The following is a 21,008-nucleotide window of genomic DNA, read 5'->3' on the forward strand; positions in this document are numbered from 1 at the left end:
GGAGGGGTTTTTGCAGTGTTCCCTTGTAGATACAAGGCAGAGTTTCACTGCCACGGGCGGTTGGGGGTGTCTATACCTGAGGCATAGACGTATAGTGCCTGCCTAAGACTGAGGCCAGACCAAGAGAACGAATACACTTAACACTGAGTAACACACAACAGCAGTCTATCTCTTCAGAAGGGGCAAGGATGCAGAGAAAGAACCCCTTCTGTGGCACAGACATGCAGTGACCACTGAAAGCTGAGTGTGGAGCAGGAACACTGAATAAAACCTGAGTATCCTGGGGTCCACACTAAGCACAAAGTAGCTGTTGCCCACTGCTGGAGGAAGAGGCACAGAAAGTAACTATAGCAACAATAAAACCAGCTCACCTACTGACTAGATTATGTCTCTTTGGAATTTCAGTTTACCTGGTTGCAGGACAGAAGAATAGGCATGCACGTTTTTCCAAGAGTTACTATTCTTTTCCCTAGTTTGTATGGTTATTCTGTAGTCAGTGTGTGGCATTCAATCAAAAATTTAAAAATATATGAAAAAAAACCCATCCATTTTTAAGATACAAAGCAACGGACAGACCCAGCACCAGAGATGATTCATGTTGGAACTATCAGACAGGAACTTTAATTGTGACTAGTATGTTAAAGAATCTAGTGGAAAAGGTAGGACATATGCATGAACAGATGAAGAATTTTAGCAGAGATATATAAACTATAAAAAAGGGGAAAGAAGATTCAGACACATTTTTTAAAAATGTGGTGGCCCTTCATATTTGCTGAAATGATCTATTAAAATGTTCATTGCATCACTGTTTTATTTTTTAAATGCTTATTTATTTCTGGGAGAGAGCACGTGCATGTGTGCAAGCAGGGGAGGGGCAGAGGGAGGCTGGAGACAGAGAATCCCCAGCAGGCTCCGTGCTGTCAGTGCAGAGCCCAACATGGGGCTCAAACCCCTTTACCATGAGATCATGAGATCATGACCTGAGCTGAAGTCGGACGCTTAATAGACTGTGCCACCCAGATGCCCTTATTGCATCACTATTTTAAAAGAGAAAGAAAAAAAGAAATAGCCCAAACATCTATCAAGAGGAAAATGGATGAATAAACTTTGCTGGGCTATTCATTCAATGGCATAAATTCACCAATGCATTATAGAGCTTCTTACCTCAACAGGGATCAATCTCAAAAAGGAATGTTAAGTAAAATAAGTTTCAAAAGCACCTTATACATTTTCATAAAGATGAAAAATAGTACTTTGGGGGGGGGTTGATAAACACTAGATTCAGAATAGTGATTAAAGTATTATAGAGGAGAATGTGAACTTGGAAGGGTACAGAAGGTATTTGAAAGTTTTTATATTTTGGAAACTATCTGACACAATCATGAAAAACATGAGATAGTGGTGGGAAAGGGGTGAATTATTGTCAAGTTACCTGTGGAGTAGAATAGGAAAGCTCTTTAGACTCTTAGGAGCTCTAGACACTGGCTCCTTTCTCTACACAGGCTCTGGATTCTAACCACGGAGGAACTACCTTGCTGAGTTTGTTAATCACTGTATAACAGTGAGTGCTGGTATGGTAATGCCCTGATTTGGGGCATGGGCCCTGGGTGAGGGGTAGGATATACTGGCATAAAATAACGTTTCTCAAATGGTGCGTGCGGTAGAGTGCAGCAATTCCTAAGAGATCAAGACATAACCTACTACAGTTTACTTCCCCTCAGCATCAGTGCATCTCTGTCACTGAATTACTACCTGGCATTGTAATTATTAAATTTCTCCCTGTAGGGGCGCCTGGGTGGCTCAGTCACTTGAGCCTCCAACTCTAGCTCAGGTCATGATCTCACGGTTCATGGGTTTGAGCCCCGCATCAGGCTCGCTGCTATCAATGCAAAGCCTGTTTTGGATCCTCTGTCCCCCTTTCTCTCTGTCCTTCCCCCTACTCACACTGTCTCTCGCAAAAATAAATAAACATTTAAAAAAATAATAAAAAACTACATTTCTCCTTGTCCAACTAGACGGTTAGCTCTTCAAGCACTCATTCTCAAGCACATAGTAGATGCTTAATAAATATTTGTGGAAATGAGTGCCCCTTTCCAAGAGATGCAATAAAATTAGTAAAAGATAGGCAGTTACACCTCAGTACATTAAATATGTGGCCAAATGGGATCTTTTGCATAACCGATGGTTATCTTACCCTTTAGAACAATGGTTCTCAAACTTTAATATGCATCAGAATCACTCCAGAGGAGTAATTTAACAAAAATTAGGTGCGTGTGTGTGTGAACAAAAACATATTGGTAGGCCTTACCATAGAGTTTCTGATTTAGTAGGGCTGGATGGGACCTGATAGATAATTTGCATTTCTAACAAGTTCTCATGTAATGGTGATGCTGCTGGTCCAGAGACAATAAGTTGAGAATCACTGCATTAGAAAAATCCTGGGAAAAAAACATGGAGATACATAATGAAAATAACAAAATCACATACCCTTTTCCTCCATGTATCATTCCTTTGGGAATACTTCCTAAAGAGATTTAAAAAAAAAAAACAACAACAAAGGAAAAGGAAAAGACAAGCAAATTATTTAAAACACAAATTTTGCTACTCTGCCCTGTTGCAAATGGGGTATTAACCACCTCTGCTTCCAGATCCTAATCTGTAAAGTGGGGATAACAGTATGTTTTTAAACTGGAAGTATCTCCCAGGGTTGTTGTCAAGATTAAATTGATTAGGTAAAGTGTTCAGAACAATGTCTGGCTTAATATACATTAGCTATTACTGTTTTTGGTTAAGAAATTTCAAGACTAACCATAGAAGAAAAAAGAGGTCTGAGCAGAAGACATCAATATGGGAGTCATTAGGACAAAGGAGGTCAAGAAGAGAAAGCCCTGAACAACAACAACAACAACAAAGGGCTCTGAATATACTTTCCATAATTTGTGAAAATGAAACTATATCCTAGAAGCCAAAACACTTCTTTTTACATTTAAGAGTTTACTGTTTGGTAGGTAACATCACATAAAAATCTTTGCATTGAATGGCTTATATTTTTTATTTTCCAAAATGAAAATAACCTTATTGGAATCTTTTTGGTTATAAATATATGTGTGCCAAAATATATTAAAAATCATAAAAGGTGTTCTTAAAATCCCCTCCCTTGCCTGAGATGCCGTTGTTTTTACTAATATGCTTTAAGACATCTGTCCATATTGCATTGTGTCTTTTATTTTATTTTTTATTTTTATTTTGAGAAAGAAAGAGAGCATGAGTGGAGAGGAGCAGAGGGAGAGGGAGAAAGAGAGAATCTTAAGCAGGCTCCATGCCCAGTGCAGAGCCTAACCTCACAACTGTGAGATCATGACCTGAGCCGAAATTAGAGTCAGATACTTAGCCGACTGAGCCACCCAGGTGTCCCTATACTGCACCACTTTTTTTTTTTTTTTAAGTTTTATTTATTTTTGAGACAGGGAGAGACAGAGCATGAACAGGGGAGGATCAGAGAGAGGGAGACACAGAATCTGAAACAGGCTCCAGGCTCTGAGCTGTCAGCACAGAGCCTGACGCAGGGCTTGAACTCACGGACCGAGAGGTCATGACCTGAGCTGAAGTTGGCCGCTTAACCGACTGAGCCACCCAGGTGCCCCTGCACCACGTTTAAAGAAAGCATTTTGGAATGTAAAGGTTAGGAAATAATTATGAATTGTTTATGTTACATAACTAATATTTCTAAACTAATAGCAAAAGTTTTTTTTTTTCCTTTTTGCTAACTAGATGGGAATAGGGACGTGGAGATGGAAGGGGGAATGCTTGAGAGAAAGCAATTTGATTAAGTTTTCTTTCTTCCCTGCCTCTCGCCATCACATTTTTATTCCAACTTCCTCTGAAAAATCAGGGCTGCAGTTAGACATTGAATTACTATCCCATTCATTGTTCTTCCTAACTAGACGTAGGTAGCGACAGGAAACATTGTGAGCTTGGGCAAGAGGAACAATTCAATGGCTTGTAATTCTATCCTGTAACTATTGTGATGTCATACTAATGGATTAAAATTCTTTAAGAAACCTGTAATACTGAGAAGATTCCAGGCATTATTATAAAATGGTAGAGAAATAGTCTAGGGACAATGTTCAAATGCAGTGATTCCTCTCCTGAACTTGCCCTGATAGTCTTTCCCCATTCACTCTACCCTTCATCTCGACTTCTGAGACACTGACAAGTTCTATAGAAACTCAGATTGTGAAATGTTTCATTTTTATCTATCCTGAACCAATTTTTGAGAGCAGGATAGATGACTGGGCTAAAATCCTAGGCAACATTTAATATACTTTCATCTTCTGAAAATGAGGGAGAGAAGAGCCAAGGGTGAAACTAAGAGGTGTGGGGAAAAGTTTTGTTGGGGAAGTCTTTTGTTTCTGTTCTAAATCATCCCCACTGTTACTTATGACCCTATTGATTATTGGTGGTTTCGAGTTAGTTTCATAATTGCCACACACTGGAAAAGGCAGCATGTCCAAAGCCTTGCACAATAAATCTGAGATAACTCCCTCTCAGTGAAAGTATTTTAAGAAATTCCAAAATAAAGCAAAATAAAAATGCCTTATATTATCTAGATTTTAAGATAGTTATTCTACTTGTGTAACTAATGTTTACTAGTTAACAGGAATTAATTCTTGGCTCAGATTCTCATTTCAGCCTGAAATGTTCAGTGTTTGACATGCTTAAAAACTGGTCTGTCTTTGATAACTTGAAGCTGTATCAAGGGCAATTTTCTTGAACAGGGTAAATATGTGAAGGTTTTCTATGTGTAACTGGCTCTATAAATATATAACGCCAAACACATTTAAGTGATCTTTTCTTAAATAGCATAAGGAGAAAAAGAAGCCTTTCATTTTGTGTAAAGTTTATTGATTCATCTGTTATATAACGTCCAGGTTGAAGGTGCAGAGACAGATACCACTTGGCATACCGTTCGAATGTATCATGTGAAAGTAGTTTCTATTTGAAATTTCCAAACAGATACTCCAGAACTGACGGGGAATTCCAGCAAGGTCATTCACCCATTAAAACTTTAAAGGAAAAAAAAAAAAAAACAAAGAGAAAAAAATTGGCTTTGTGTAAACATTAACCTATCTGCTGCTAGTTGTTTTTTTTTTTAAGGGAGAGTTCAAACTGGATTTCTTTTATATTTCAAATAAAAAATAATAAATTTAATTAATTTGGAGGTTAAATGTATCTATTGGAGGTTAAGTGCTTATATCTCTTTTATATTGGCAAAATATCCACTGCTTAGAAAAATGGCTTTTCACTGTCTAGTCCTTAAAATAAAAGGAGACAGAGGACAGACAGAATTCTTAAAATGTTTTCATTGTTCTTTCCTTGGGAATCATATCAGTTGAAACAGACCCAGTTCTTGCTCTTGAAGCTTTATAAACCTGCCCTTAAATGACATTGACAAACAGACAGGCATTTGACTAAGCAAACATTTGCTGGATATACATGATGAATTAAAGTATTGTCATTCTGTAAATGTCTTTTGTGTGGTCTAAATACACAATGAAATGTTGACTGTTTAGAAAATAGCAAGAGGAGTTATTCATCCACAGGCTGGCAGTTTATTCGGTCCTGATTCTTTAAATCCATATTTTAGTTAATGTTAAAATTTGTGTATATGGTGCCTCATAAAATGATAGCATATTAAATTTTGTTTTAATTTTAATTACTGTCTAGCTTTCAAATCTCTTATTGTTGCACTCATGTGTGAGTCTGTAGGGCCTTTGTGAAAGATTCAGGGCCTGACCTGCAGTGTTCTGTAGAATATCATGCTTTCTGTTCCCTACCATTCCATGTACTTCATACTATTACAGGGACAGCACATGCTTTCACTGTCTACTTTTGGAAAAAAGTAGGGCTCTTATAAAAGATGCTTATTAAATATTGAGTAGATACACAATGTTTATAAAATATCTGTAGGGTTTATCGAATAACTATGTAGAAAACATATTACATTTCCCTATAGCCCAGTTTTAAAAAAGCTCTGTTACCTTTACCTCCAATATACTGTATATACTCCTCTCTTCTCCCAAACTTCTCTTGCTCCCTCAGAGGTAACTAAAGTTCTGAATTTTTTTTTTGTTAATTTTCTTTTTTCAGTGGTTTTTATCACACACTGTGTATCCCCAAATGGTATATTGATTAGTTTAACATGTTTTGGAACTTCATAAAAATGGAATCCTATCATGCGTATTTTTCTGGGAATTTTTTTTTTTACTCAGAATTATATTTTTATATTTATCTGTGTCAATGCACATAGCTATTGCTCATTAGTTTTCACTGCTGTATAATATTGCATTGTACAAGTACTCCAGAATTTATTAGCAGATGAATTGATCGATAGACATTTGAGATGCACCAGTTTTTAGATACTACAAACATTGTTCCTATATATACCTATATTCCTGTATACGTATCTGCTACACATGTGCAAGAACTTCTCTGTCAATGTTTCTCAACATTTTCCATGTCATGGCACACATAGGAATGATAGGTAGTGTTTGTTTCACATGCTGCCTTAAAAGAACAAAGCCGTGTCTCTGGCCTGGGAGCTTCTGCTTGGCTGGAGAGCTGAGGAGAGCCATATCTGGGCACACCTGTAACCTATTTGTTGCCTACCTGGGCACCATGGCACAGCAGTTGAGAAGCTCTGCTCCGGAGTGTGCCTGAGAGTTGAATTGCTGGTTGTAGAAACATGCTTCAATTCTTTCAGGAAATACCAAATTGCATGGTGGTATTAACAATTCCACTTACCTGACATTCAAAGTGCATGTATTCAATTCACATTCATGAATATATATTTAAGACGAAAAGGGAATCATTGAGAATTCTACCAATCTCATGATTATGAAGGTCAAGTGGGAAAAGAAAATAATGTATTGTTTATTCCCTAGAGTATCAATTCAGATTTGCTTTCTCGAAATATGATAATGTCAAAATTCCTTTAAAATGAGACCGCAGAGAGTTATAGGCCATGTTAAGAAGTGATAGTTGTAGGCCAGGTGTTAAGAAGTGGTAACGCGCCCCCATAGTTATTAGTTCTTCTTAATCATGAGAGCCAACAGCCTGGGCTGAATGAAATACTTGTGAGAGCTGTCATTCTGTATTCTAGGTTTAGCGTTGCATTAGCTTTTTTTTTTTTTCTTGAAATGTAAGGGAGTGTATATAAAATGGAATATGAGAGGTGTTTGCTATATAACTTTTAGTTTAAAAACCCAAACACTTAGAAAAGAAGCTGGTTCATTTTAACCATTCTTAAAGTTGATTTTCTTTTAAACAGTAAAAATCTCTTAAGTATCAGAATTGCACTAGGATAAGAAATGATGATAATTTCTCCATTCACATGACATCAGAGTAGACCATTGATTTTACAAAAATCACTAACCCTAGATAGTTTTTCCATGACATTTTCTTTTTTTTAATGTTCATTTTTGAGAGAGAGAGAGAGAGAGAGAGGGAGAAAGGCAGAGAGAGAGGGAGACACAGAATCTGAAGTAGGCTCCAGGCTCTGAGCTGTCAGCACAGAGCTTGACACAAGGCTTGAACTCACGAACCATGAGATCATGACCTGAACCCAAATCGAGTTAAATGTTTGACTGAGCCACCCATAAAGTTATTTTTTAAGTTTTACGTATCCTGAATTTCAGTAGAAAGGATACATTTCAGTATAGCTGGCCATTACATCAGTGCTTCTCAGATCTCTGCCCAAGAACCCCTTTAAAGAAGCAGAGAATGAATTTGTAGCCCTAGAATTTGGAAGGGGACCTCCTATAAGACATTCTATGCTTGAAATTTCAGGATTTGTCTTCAGAACTCATGCATAGTTTGCATTCCTCTGTTTCAATATATTTTCCTCCAAACAAAATTGATGTTGCATACAGATCTATTTTGTGGTTTCAAGTATCTCAGTTTGAGAAGCATGATAATAGATGGGATCTCATTTCCCAAAGGCCTTTAAATTAGAAGTGCTTTCTTGTAAGAAAATTTTGACTTCTGTAATTTGGGTAATTTGGGTTCCATTTAGGCTTTACTAAAGGTGAAAAAGTTCTCTTGAGTGACCTCCTTTGCCATCAGCGATTTCTCTTGTTAACTGTCTTATGGACTTTTGTCTACCCTCATTTTTTGAACAGTGCATTTGATGGAACCCTTCTTCTTTGATCTTTCTTTTATCTTGGTTTCCAGGAAATTGCCATGTCCTACTTATTTTCTATCCCCTTTGACCATTCCTTCCCTGTCTCCTTTGCTACTCCTCTCTCCCCCTAATTGTGTTTCTGTCCCATGGCTCAGTTTTCGCTTCTTCTTCCTTAGTCTCTGTCATCTTTCTCAGCTACCCCAGTTCTGTGCCCTCATCAGGACTGTCACCCTGTAATGTCCAAATGCCTTTTGGACAATTGAGCTTGGACATTTTAGGGTCACTTCTTACTTGGCATTTATAAACTTATTCATATCCCCAGTGCCTTGCATAGAGCCTGCCATGAGGGTACCAGCAAATACTTATGAATGGATGAATGAATGAATGAATGAATGAACTTCATTCCCTTTTAAATAAGCTTCCTCCTCTCAGTTCCATCTTTTGTCACTGGCATCACTGATCTTATCTCTGCTTTCTGCTATTGCAAGTATTTTGTTGATTTTTTTTCTTTTGAAATGAATCTCATCTCCACATTAGCTCGTTTCATTGTATTTTCATAACTTTTACCCTAATGCACCTCATGCCAAGATTACTCCCAGTTTCCCATCTGGCCTCTTTGATTCTAATCCCTCTTCTCTCCCAAGCCATTGCCCCTGCAACTGCCCTAATAGCTGTTTAATATTTATTTATTGGTTTATGAAATTTTTTATTTTTGAGATAATTTTAGGTTTATAAAAAGTTGCAAAAATGGTACCTTCACTCAGTTTCTCCTGATGTTAACACCTCTCATAACTTTGGCTTGTTTGGCTTTGGCTTAATTTCAAAATTAAGAAATTAACATTGGTGCATGACAACTAAAATCCAGACTATAAGTTTTCACCAGACTTTTTCCTACTGTACTTTTTCTTTTTCTTATTTTAGAGAAAGAGGGAGACAGTAAGGGAGAGGGCAAAGGGAGAGGGAAAGAGAGAAAGAGAGAGAGAGAGAGAGAGAGTGAGAATCTTAAGCAGGCTCCATGCTCAGCACAGAGCCCGATTCAGGGCTCGATCCCACGACCCTGGGATCTTGATCTGAGCCAAAATCAATAATTGGACTGCTCAACTGACTGAGCCACCCAGGCACCCCACTACTATACTTTTTTCTATTCCAGAATACAACATTGCTATTTAGCACACCTATCAATTTTTAAATAGGTAATATCAACTTTGGTGAGAATTCAAAACAGACAAAAGGATATAGAAGTTTCCTTCATACCTCTGAACTATAACTATCCTGTCTCTTCCTTAAAGACAACGCATTGTTTCTGGTTTCTTGGATATTCTTCCTAAGAGATTCTCTGAGTACATAACTCATGTACATATACACACATACTCTTTCATACATACACAAATAGTTGCATTCTAAATATGCTGGTCTATATCTTTTTTAAAATTTGTTATAGTTTCATTATTTTAATCAATAACACGAAGTTGCTTTTTTTTTTTTAATTCTAGTGTCTTATTGGATATCTGCACTGTAATTTGATTTGCCAGTTCCCTACTGATTGACCCCTTTTACCTTTGCAAACAATTCTCTCTGTAGTGAATATCCACGAACATACATCATTTTACATGTGTATGTTTTTAGTTACTACTAGGTAAAAGGGAATGTGCATTCATAATTTAATTGCCAATTTGCATTTTAGAATTTCCACCATTTTATCCTCTATTATTTCCCTATAGCCTCACCAAAATTGTGTCTTATGAGACTTTGAATTTTGCCAATTTGATAGGTTAAAATATAGCTTAAAATTATGTCATTGTACCTTCAGTTTATATTTCTCTTATTAAAAATGAGGTGGAGTGTCTTTACATATATTTAAGAGCCATTTACATTTTCTTCTGTGAACTCTTCATATACTTTCCCATTTTTCAATTAGGCTATTAAAGCACTAGTGTTATTATTTCATTTTCTTGCTTTAAAATCCTTTAATTCTTGGGGCATCTGGGTGGCTCAGTCGGTTGAGCACCTGGCTTTTGATTTCAGCTCAGGTCATGATCTTGAGGTCCGTGGAATTGAGCACCCCCTCCCCACTGATGCTGTTAGCATGCAGCCTGCTTAGGATTCTCTCTTTCCCTCTCTCTGCCCCTCTCCTACTTGGGCACACATGCTCATGCTCTCTCTCTCTCTCTCTCTCTCTCAAAAATAAACTTTAAAAAATAATCTTTTACTTCTTTCTATTTTCTCCTGTGTTAAGTTGAAGTCCTAGTCCCCCTTTTAAGACTACATCATATGTTTCAACCCCAGTTCACACTACTTTCCAATAACCACTATCGCTCTGACCAGTTGGGTTTTTATACTCTCCCAAGGGTGCCCTGTGCTCATTCCTTCCACCATGCCTTCTTTCATAGTGTTTCCCCTATCCCCCTCTCCATTCACATATCCTCTTTTGAGACAGAATTAGTTGTCACTTCCTTCAATGGGATAAACTTTCTTTTAATTTCAAGTAGACTTCTAGAAAGAATAATTAACTGATAGTTTGTAAACTTTTTTTTTTAAAGTTTGTTTGCTTATTTATTTATTTAATTATTGAGAAAGAAAGAGAAAGACAGTGCCAGTTGGGGAGGGGCAGAGAGGGAGGGAGAGAGAGAAACCCAAGCAGGCACTGCTTTGTCAGCATAGAGTCCAAGGCAGGGCTCAATCTCTCAAACCATGAGATCATGATCTGAACCAAGATCAAGAGTCAGACACTTAACTGACTGAACCATCCAGGCACCCTAATAGTTTGTAAACTCTTAACAAAGAAAATGGTAATCATTGAGACAGCACCAAACTATTAAAAAACAAAAACTGCTCATATCAACCTAACCACATCTCCATTTCCAGTATGCTGTGGACACATCTTTATTTATTAAGGCATTTTATTCTCTTGATATGTGTGAGAAATTAAAAAAAAAAAGTAAGCTGTATGAGAGTAGGTGGTTTGTAGCTGATCAAACTTGTGTACCCAAAGAAGTTTCCTTTTTTATGTTTATGTATATATTGTGTGAGAGTGAGCGTGCATTGGGGAAAGACAGAGAGAGAGGGAGAGAGAGAATCCCAAGCAGGCTCCATGCTGTTAGCTCAGAGCCTGATGTGGGGCTTGATCTCACCAACCATGAGATCATAACCTGAGCTAAAGTCAAGGGTAGGATGCTTAACCAACTGAGCATCCAGGCGCCTCCCAAAGAGTTTTGTTTCATGATCAGTGTCAAACTGAAGATCTCTAATAACAAAAATCTGTCCTCCATTTCAGAACTCTGTTTTTGATCTTGATTGGTCAATGTTTATTTACTAATAACTTGATGGATACATGAGAATTAAGTAAATGCAGTTAGGCTTAAAAAGGTACTTCCTATGACAGTACAGAGGCATGATTAAACATAATCATTGGGAAGGATGGGCTAGAACAAATAAGGTGAAATTTCAATTGAATTGAACATAAAGCTCTGCATTTCATCTCCAAAATTAGTTGAAAAAAAGAATGAGGGTAGAGTCAGGCACCTGGTGTGATATAGTTTGTATGCCAAAAAGTTAGGAGTCCACCAAGTGTAGCATCAGAATAAGGAACTTAATAGTTCTACAATTAGCTTTTTCTTTATCAGACTTCATTTGGAGTATACTATTCAGTTTTGGTATTATATTTTCAAAGGAAATTAATTTTGAAATTAAAGTACCTGTATTATGTTTCTATTGCGGTCGTGATGAATTATCACAAACTTAGAGGACTAAAGCAATGCATATTTATTATCTTACAGTTCTGTAGGTGAGAAATCCAACACAAAGGGGTGCCTGGGTGGCTTCGTTAGCCCCCTGACTCTTGATTTTGGCTCAGGTCATGATCTCACCGTTCATGGGATCTAGCCCCGAGGTGGGCTCTGCACTGGAAAGGTGGAGTCTCTCTCTCTCTCTCTCTCTCTCTCTCTCTCCCTCTCTCTGCCCCTCCCCCACTTGCACACGTGTTCTCTCTCTCTCAAAATAAATAAACATTAGGAAAAAAAAAAAATCCAACACAGATCTCAGTAGGCTAAAACTGTGGTATCATCAGGGCTGCATCCCTTTCTGGAGGATCTAGAAGAGAATCTGTTTTCCTGCCTTTTCTAGCTTCTAGTGGTTCCCTTCCTTCCCCTTCAAAGCCAGCAGAAGCAAGTCCAGTCCTCACTGACCACAGCTGAGAAAGGCTCACTGCTTTTAAAGGATTCGTGTGGTCAGGTTGGCCCCATCTGGATGATCTCCTCATCTAAAAGTCCTTAACCTTAACCACATTGCCAAAGTCCCTTGTGCCATGTAAAGTAACATATTCACGCTTCTGGTGATAAGAGAATGGACATCTTTGTGGGGGACCATTATTCTGCCTACCACAGTTCTAACTGCAGAAGATCACCAGGATAGAGAAGGGGCTAATTGGATAGAGAAGCAGACTAAGAAGAATTGAAGATGATCCCCAAATATGTTGCCTAGGAGAGAATGAGATAATGTTTATAAAGTGATTAGTGCAGTAAGTACATAATAAATGGTTTCTGCTTCAACAGCTAATGCTACAAATTACAGAAATACAGTAGCTCAGAAGAGAAAGAAGCTTGGGGATGTGGAAGAAGATGAAGCAGCATAACATTTTATCTTGCCAAGAACAGAATTCGGGATCCACTTTTACTCTTAGGTAAGCAGGTGGTTTCAATGTCAGAAAGAACTAAGTTTAACAAGAACTCTGCATTATTCCCCTAACTAGTGAAAGAGAGGGAATGAAGGTGGGGGAGAAGCAACTTTCTGGCCTCTTTTTTGCCATGATTGCACAATGTATAGATTCTAAGGACAAGAGAAAACTTTTATTAAAAGAAAACACGGTTTTTGAAGCTCAGAGGAACGACTATATTAGTTTTTCCCTAGGAACATATGGGAAAGAAACGTCCTCAGAAACCAAAGCCCAACTATCAGAGATTATGAGATTTTTCAGGCTCACCTTATGATCTTCCTTGCGTTTGTCTCTTTAAACACGTTGAACTCGACCTTAAAGAAGCTGCTGCTAAATAGTGGTCAAGCAGTAGTTAAATTAACAAACCCTCCCACCTCGCTCCACTGGGTGGTAGCTTCCAAGGCCACAGTAAACGTGTATCAGTGTGAACCTGATCCAGAAACAGCCAGGAAGGGAACAAAGTTTAGTCTGTGAGGAAATAGGTGGCTGCCGGTAGTTTCATGCTGTCTGTCCAGATTTCACTTTGCTGCGTGGTGTAAGTAATTTTTTTTTAAATACATTCCAATGTAGAAAGATTGTGGGAATAATTTCCATCTTAGATTAAAATAAGGTCTTGCCTGGTGTAAATCTTGTGTAACTGCACTTAGTTAAAAGAAAGCTTCAGCATTTTAAAAAATGAAGAGGAACACCATGAAATTTTTCAGCAGGTGTTCTGCTAAAACGGGTCCTGCTTGCATAAGATGGCTTTTAATGTCTTGTCTTTGGCTGAATGAAGATGTTTGCGGCCAGAAAATAATACCTAGAAATAATCTTAAGTAGTGCTTAGATTTCTCCCCTGTGCTCTTTCCAGCGGCTTTTCCTTTAGTTCAGGTTCATGTTACAAGTTTATGTTAGCAAATATTTGATAGTCTTTCAGACAAACTGGGGGTTTTGTGATCCAAAGAAATGAAATGAATGAAAATAAAGTAGAACTTAATACAATGTAATAAGCTGTTGAGAGCCTAGATTTAAGAACAGCATGAAGTGTTTTCAAAGGGGAGGGACTTGGTGAACTAGAGGGAAATGGCAAGCAGCTTTAGGAATTTCATGCAACTTTGTAGAAATCTGTTTTAAGATTTTGACATGCATACTAATTTCCCAGTCTAAATTCCCAGTACAATAAAATTTCATATATTAAATTGGAATTGTTGTATTTCAGCTGTTGCTGTTCAACGTTGATAAAGATTCCAGGAACTACACACATCGTTACACAAACATTGACTTTATTGAATGCGGCTCTAGCGGCTCTAAGAATGTTAAGTTTGCATTTGGTGTTGGAGAAATTGATATTTTCTTTTTCTGTTTTGCCACATGTATTTAAAAAAAAACACTCCTGGTACAGGACAATTTTATGACTTTTAATATAGAAACAAAGTTTGATGTCGTTAATATATAAAAGTTATAAATGCCACCTGTTTAGCCAGTAGCCTTTCAAATCAATCAAGGAGTGCTGAGGATACACATTGTTTATGTAGAAGTAAGTACACATGGTTTCCCCTTTCCTCTGTCTTTATCTCAGATCTCAGGGACATCCAGTCTTTCTCTAGACTGCCTCATATTTCTGCAGGACTGAGCGGAAGCCCAGATGATGGTAATTGGCCCCAACTGACCATGGGTGGAATAGAAGCCCAAGACACACTGTCCTTAGCAGGTTCTAGGACTGTAATAAAGTGAAACCTTTACTCACCCTTTAGCTTGCTGAATCTCCATGATTCTTGGTTCCTGAGCTGATTCATTCCTCCCACTCAATAGCCTCTCCTGGGCCAGGTTACTTATAGTTGTTGGTTGTTGGTGGGCAGTGGTGGAAAGGTCCTAGGAAGGGAGCCAGCATGGTAGGTGGCTCTATTGCCAGGGAAGAAGCTCTTTCAATCTTTTAACCTGGAAGGCCATACAAGGGTGTACCAGCTGAATCGTAAGACCATTTTGGATATTTTTTCATTTGTTTTTCTATTTTAATTGACATTTTTATAGTTAGGGTTCTGTCTAAGCCTGAGGTCTGTTGGAAGGCTCTTTGGTGCTAGGAAAGGACACAAGGCCACAGATGAAACTTTGGTTCACTGCTCCTGGATGGAAAGGATTTGGGACCTCACACAAACCCTGAACCACAGGATGGTGATGTTCTCTTCATCCCCAGGTGTCTGCTAAGTCATGCCCCCCTCCCTTCATGGGAGCTGAGTAGAAAGGGTGCCCGTTTTTTTTTTTTTTAATTCCAATGTAGTTAATGTATAGTGTTATATTAGTTTCACTTGTACAATATAGTGATTCAACAATTCTATACATTACTCCATTCTCATCGTGCTAAGTGTACTCTTAATTTCCTTCACCTATTTCACCCATCCCCCCGCCCCCCCCCCCCCCTTACCGCTCTGTTTGATCTCCATAGTTAAGAGACTGGTTTTTGGTTTGTCTGCCTTTTCTTTGTATATTTGTTTCTTTTTTTTTTTTTTTAGAGAGAGCTCATAAGTATGGGAGAGAGGGGCAGAAGGGGGGGGGGGGGAGAGAGAGAGAGAGAAAGAAAGAATCCCAAGCAGGCTCTGTTGGAGTCCTGATGTTGGAGCCCCAATGTGGGGGTTGATCCATGCTGGACCCTGGGATCATGAACCTGAGCTGAAATCAAGAGTCAGATGCTCAACCAAATGAGCCAACCAGGAGGTCCTGTTTTGTTTCTTACATTCCACATACATGTGAAATCATATGGTATTTCTCTTTCTGACTGGCTTATTTCACTTAGCATTATACTTTCTAGATCCATCCATACACACACACACACACACACACACACACACACCACATCTTCTTTATTCATCTATTAATGGACACTTGGGCTGCTTCTATAATTTGACTGTTGTAAATTGTGCTGCAATAAACATAGGAATGCATGTAACCCTTTGAATTAGTGTTTTTGTATTCTTTGTGTAAATACCCAGTAGTGCAATTGCTGGAGCATGTGGTAGCTCTATTTTTTTTTTTTTAATTAAAAACTTTTTAGTTAATTTATTTGGAGAGAGACAGAGAGCACAGCAAGGGAGGGGCAGAGAGAAGGAGAGACAGAATCCCAAGCAGGCTCTGCGATGTAAGCACAGAGCCTCATGCGGGGCTTGAACTCACAAACCTTGAGATTATGACCTGAGCTGAGATCAAGAGTCAGACACTTAACTGACTGAGCCACCCAGGCGCCCCAAGGTAGCTCTATTTTTAATGAGGAACCTCCATACTGTCTTACACTGTAGCTACACCAGTTTGTATTGCCACCCACAATGCACGAGGGTTCCTTTTTCTCTACATCCTCACCAGTACTTGTTGTTTCTTGAGTTTTTTATTTTAGCCATTCTGACAGGTGCGAGGTGATATCTCATTGGGCTTTTGATTTGTATTTCCCTGATGATGAGTGATGTTGAGCATCTTTTTATGTCTGTTGGCCATCTGTATGTCTTCTTTGGAGAAATACCTGTTCGTGTCTTCTGCCCATATTTTAATTGAATTTTTTTTTTTTTTTTTTTGGTGTTGACTTGTATAAGTCCTTCATATATTTTGGATACTGACCTTTAATTGGATATGTCATTTGCAAATATCTTCTCCCATTCAGTAAGTTGTCTTTTAGTTTTGTTGATTATTTCCTTTGCTGTACAGAAGCTTTTTATTTTGATGTCCCAATAGTTTATTTTTGCTTTTGTTTATCTTTCTTCAGGAGACATATCTGTGGCCTGAAAAATGCATGTTATGACTTCAATCCTTTTGCATTTTTTGAGACTTGTTTTGTGGCCTAATATGTGATCTGTCTGCAGAATGTTCTGTATACACTTGAAAAGAATGTGTATTCTGCTTTGTTGTTATGGCCAATGTCAGAAAAATTACTGCCTTGGCTCTCTTTAGGATTTTTATGGTTTTAGGCCTCATATTTAGGTCTTTGATCCACTTTGAGTTTATTTTTGTGTATGGTGTAAAAAAGTGGTCCAGTTTCATTCTTTTGTATGTACCTGTCCAGTTTTTCCAACACCATTTGTTGAAGCGACTTTTTCCCATTAGATATTCTTTCCTGCTTTGTTGAAGACTAATTGACCATATAATATAGGTTTATTTCTAGGCCTTTTATTCTGTTCTATTGATCTATGTGTCTATTTTTGTGCCAGTACCATACCGTTTTGATTACTACAGCTTTGTAATATAACTTAAAGTCTGAAATTGTAATATCTCCAGTTTTGTTTTGTTTTTCAAGATTGCTTTGGCTACTCAGAGTCTTTGTGGTTCTATACAAATTTTAGGATTGTTTGTTCTAGTTCTGTGAAAAATGCTGGTGGTATTTTGATAGGGATTGCATTAAGTATGTAGATTACTTGGGGTAGTATGGACATTTTAACAATATTTGATCTTCCAATTAATGAGCATGAAATGTCTTTATATTTCTTTGTGTCATCTTCAATTTCTTTCATCCATGTTTTATAGTTTTCAGAGTACAGGTCTTTCACCTCATTGGTTAAGTTTATTCCTAGGTATTATTTTTGCTGCAGTTGAAATGGGGTAGTTTTTTAAATTTCTCTTTCTGCTGCTTCATTATTAGTATATAGAAATGCAGTGGATTAGGGGCACCTGGGTGGCTCAGTAAGTTCAGCATCAGACTCTTGATTTCAGTGCAGGTGATGATCTCATGGTTCGTGAGTATGAACTTAGGGTACTCTCTCTCCCTCTCTGTATCTCTGACACCCATGCTTGCTCTCTTGCTCTCTTAAAATAAATAAACTTTAAAAATGCAATGGGTTTCTGTACATTGATTTTTATATCCTGAGACCTTACTGAATTCATTTATCAATTCTAGTAGTTGTTTGGTGGAGTATCTCAGATTTTCTACATAAAGTATCATATCATCTGCAAATAGCAAACGTTTTACTTTTTCCTTACCAGCTTTTTCTTATCTGATTGCTATGGCTAGGATTTCCAGTACTATGATGAATAAAAGTGATGAGAGTGGACATCCTTGTCTTGTTATTGAACTTAGGGGAAAAGCTCTCAGTTTTTCCCCATCAAGTATGATGTTAGCTGTGGGTTTTTCATATGAGGCCATTAATATGTTGAGGTATGTTCCTTCTAATCTTCATTGAAGGTTTTTATCATGAATGGGTGTTGTAGTTTGTCAAATGCTTCTGAATCTATTGAAATTATCATATGGTTCTTATCCTTTCTCTTGTTGATGTGATGTATCATGTTGATTGATTTGTGAATATTGAACCAGTCTTGCATCCCAGGAATAAATTCCACTTGATCATGGTGAATGATTTTTTTTTAGTGTATTGTTGGGTTCAGGTTGCTAATATTTTGTTGAAGGTTTTTGATCTATGGTCATCAGAGATATTGGCCTGTAGTTCTCTTATTTGGTGATGTCTTAATCTGGTTTCCGTGTCAGGGTAATGTTGGCCTCATAGAATGAATTTGGAAGCTTTCCTTCCTCTTCTATTTTTTGGAAAAGTTTGGGAAGAATAGGTATTAGCTCTTCTTTAAGTGTTTGGTAGAATTCAGCTGTGTAGCCATCTGGTCTTAGACTTTTGTTTGTTGTGAGTTTTTTGATTATTGATTCAATTTCATTACTGGTAATTGGTTTGTTAAAATTTTCTATTTCTTCTGCTTCATTTTGGTAGTTTATGTGTTTCTAGGAATTCATCCAGTTCTTCTAGATTGTCCAATTTGTTGTCATATAATTTTTCATAATATTCTCCTACAATTGTTTGTGTTTTTGTGGTATTGGTTGTTATTTCCCCTCTTTCTGATTTTGTTTACTTGAGTCCTCCCTCTCTCTTTTTATGAATCTGGCTAGAGGTTTATCAATTTTGTTGATTTTTTTCAAAGAACCAGTTCCTGGTTTCATTGATCTGTTCTATTGTTTCTGTTTTTTCATTTCTGTATCATTTATTTCTGGTCTAATCTTTATTGTTTCCTTCTTTCAGCTGGTGCTGGTTTTGAGTTTTGTTTGTTGTTCTTTTCCAGGTCCTTTAGGTGTAAGGTTAGGTTGAGTTGTTTTCTTGCTTCGTGAGGTAGGCCTGTATTGTTATAAACTACCCTCTTAGAACCACTTTTGTTAATTAAAATAAAAACAAAACCACTTTTGTTTTAGACCATTGTATTTTCATTTTCATTTGTCTCCATGTAATTTAATCTGTATGTATTTGTGGTCTTTGAGATTTTTTTCTTGTGGTTGATTTCTAGTTTAATAGTGTTGTGGTCCGAAAAATGCGTGTTATGACTTGAATCTTTGTGCATTTGTTGAGTCTTGTTTTGTGGCCTAATATATGATCTATTCCGGAGAATGTTCTGTGTGCACTTGAAAAGAATGTGTATTCTGCTTTTTTAGGATGGAAGGTTCTGAATATATCTGTTAGAGCCATCTGATTCAATGTATCATTCAAAGCCACTGTTTCCTTATTGATTTCTGTTTGGATGATCTGTCTGATGTTGTAAGTGGAGTGTTAGAATCCCCTACTATTATTGTATTACTATTGATAAGTTCCTTTATATTTGTTACTGTTTTATGTATATAGGATCTTCCATGTTGGGTGCATAAATATTTACAGTTGTTATGTCTTCTTGTTGGATTGTCCCCTTTCATGATTATATAGTGTTCTTCTCTGTCTCTTGTTACAGTCTTTGTTTAGTCTATTTTGTTTACTTTTAGCATTGCTACCCTGGCTTTCTTTTCTCATAAGTTTGCATGATAACTGTTTCTCCATGACCTCACTTTCAATCTGCATGTGTCTATAGGTCTGAAATGAGTCTCTTGTAGGCAGCATATTCTTTTCTGTACCTTCTCTTGCTCTCTTCTCTCATGATAAGTTGGCTTTCTTTAGTGATATACTTGGATTCATTGCTCTTTATTCTTTGCATATCTATTACTGGTTTTTGATTTGTGGTTACCATTAGGTCTGTATATAAAACATCTTTTGCATATAGAAGTCAATATTAAGTTGATGGTTGCTTAAGTCTGAACCCATTCTTTATTCCTCCTCCTCTCAACGTTTTAGGTATATAGTGTCATACATTACATCCTTTTGTGTGTGTGTGAGTCCTGTGACTGATTAATACAGATATACTTTACTGCTTTTGTGCTTCCTACTTTTCTTACTCATACTTATGGTCTTTCCTTTCCACCCAAAGCATACATTTCTTGTAGGGCTGGTTAAATGGTCATGAATTTCTTTAATTTTTGTTTGTCTGGGAAACTCTATTTCTCCTTCTATTCTGAATGATAGTCTTGCTGGATAGAGTGTTCTTGGCTACAGATTTTTTTCCTTTCAGCACATTAAATATATCATGCCACTCCTTTCTGGCCTCCAGAATTTCTGCTAACAGCCTTACAAGGTTTCCCTTGTATGCAAGGGTCTTCTTTTTCTCTTGCTTCTTTTAAAATTCTCTCTTTATCACTACTTTTTTGCCATTTTAATTACTATATGTCTTGGTTTGGACCTGTTTGGGTTGATTTTGTTGGGGGATCTCTGTGCCTTTTGGATCTGAATTTCTGTTTCCTTCCCTTGATTTGGGATGTTTTCAGGTATTTTTTCTTCAGATAAATTTTCTGCCCCCTTTTCTCTTTCTTCTTCTAGGATCCCTATAATATGAATGTTATTATGCTTGATGGAGTCACTGAGTTCCCTAAGTCTATTCTCATTTTGCATAATTTTGTTCTGTCACCTGCTCAGCTTTTTCATTACTCTTTCCTCCAGATTGATGATTCATTCTTCTGCTTCCTCTAGTCTGCCATTTATTCCATCTACTAGATTTTTATTTTCATTTATTATTTTCTTCATCTCTGATTGGTTCTTTTTTATCTGTTTGTTAACAGTCTCATTGATGTCCTCCACTTTTTTCTCAAGTCCAGTGAGTATCTTTGTGACTGTTACTTGAAATTTTTTACCAGCATATTACCTATCTCCATTTCATTTCATTCTCATGCTGTGATTTTATCCTGTTCTTTCATTTGGGACATATTCCTCTCTTTTCTCATTTTGTCTAACTCTCTATGTCTGTTTCTCTGTGTTAGAAAAGTCAGCTATGTCTCCTGACCTTGAAAGCATTGGCCTTATGAAGAAGAGA

General features: G+C 37.3%; 1 protein-coding gene across 10 annotated transcripts in view; it reads left to right on the forward strand.

Moving 5' to 3' along the window:
• MAP3K13 (mitogen-activated protein kinase kinase kinase 13) overlaps positions 1-21,008 on the forward strand; it is a 170,682-nt gene that overhangs the window by 15,241 nt on the left and 134,433 nt on the right. For 6 of the 10 annotated variants that reach the window (XM_086674910.1, XM_086674913.1, XM_086674908.1 and 3 more), the window contains one exon: positions 12,733-12,860. The exons of 2 other annotated variants lie outside the window; for them this stretch is intronic. The gene's annotated coding sequence lies outside the window, so the exon portion shown is untranslated. Of the gene's footprint in view, positions 1-12,732; positions 12,861-12,886; positions 13,429-21,008 lie in introns of those variants that run through there. 2 more of the 10 variants (XM_086674916.1, XM_025913362.2) reach the window with 1 other exon arrangement.

The sequence above is a fragment of the Puma concolor genome, chromosome C2, assembly GCF_028749965.1.
Source record: "Puma concolor isolate L17-30 chromosome C2, mPumCon1.1.hap2, whole genome shotgun sequence".
Taxonomy (NCBI): Eukaryota; Metazoa; Chordata; class Mammalia; order Carnivora; family Felidae; genus Puma; species Puma concolor.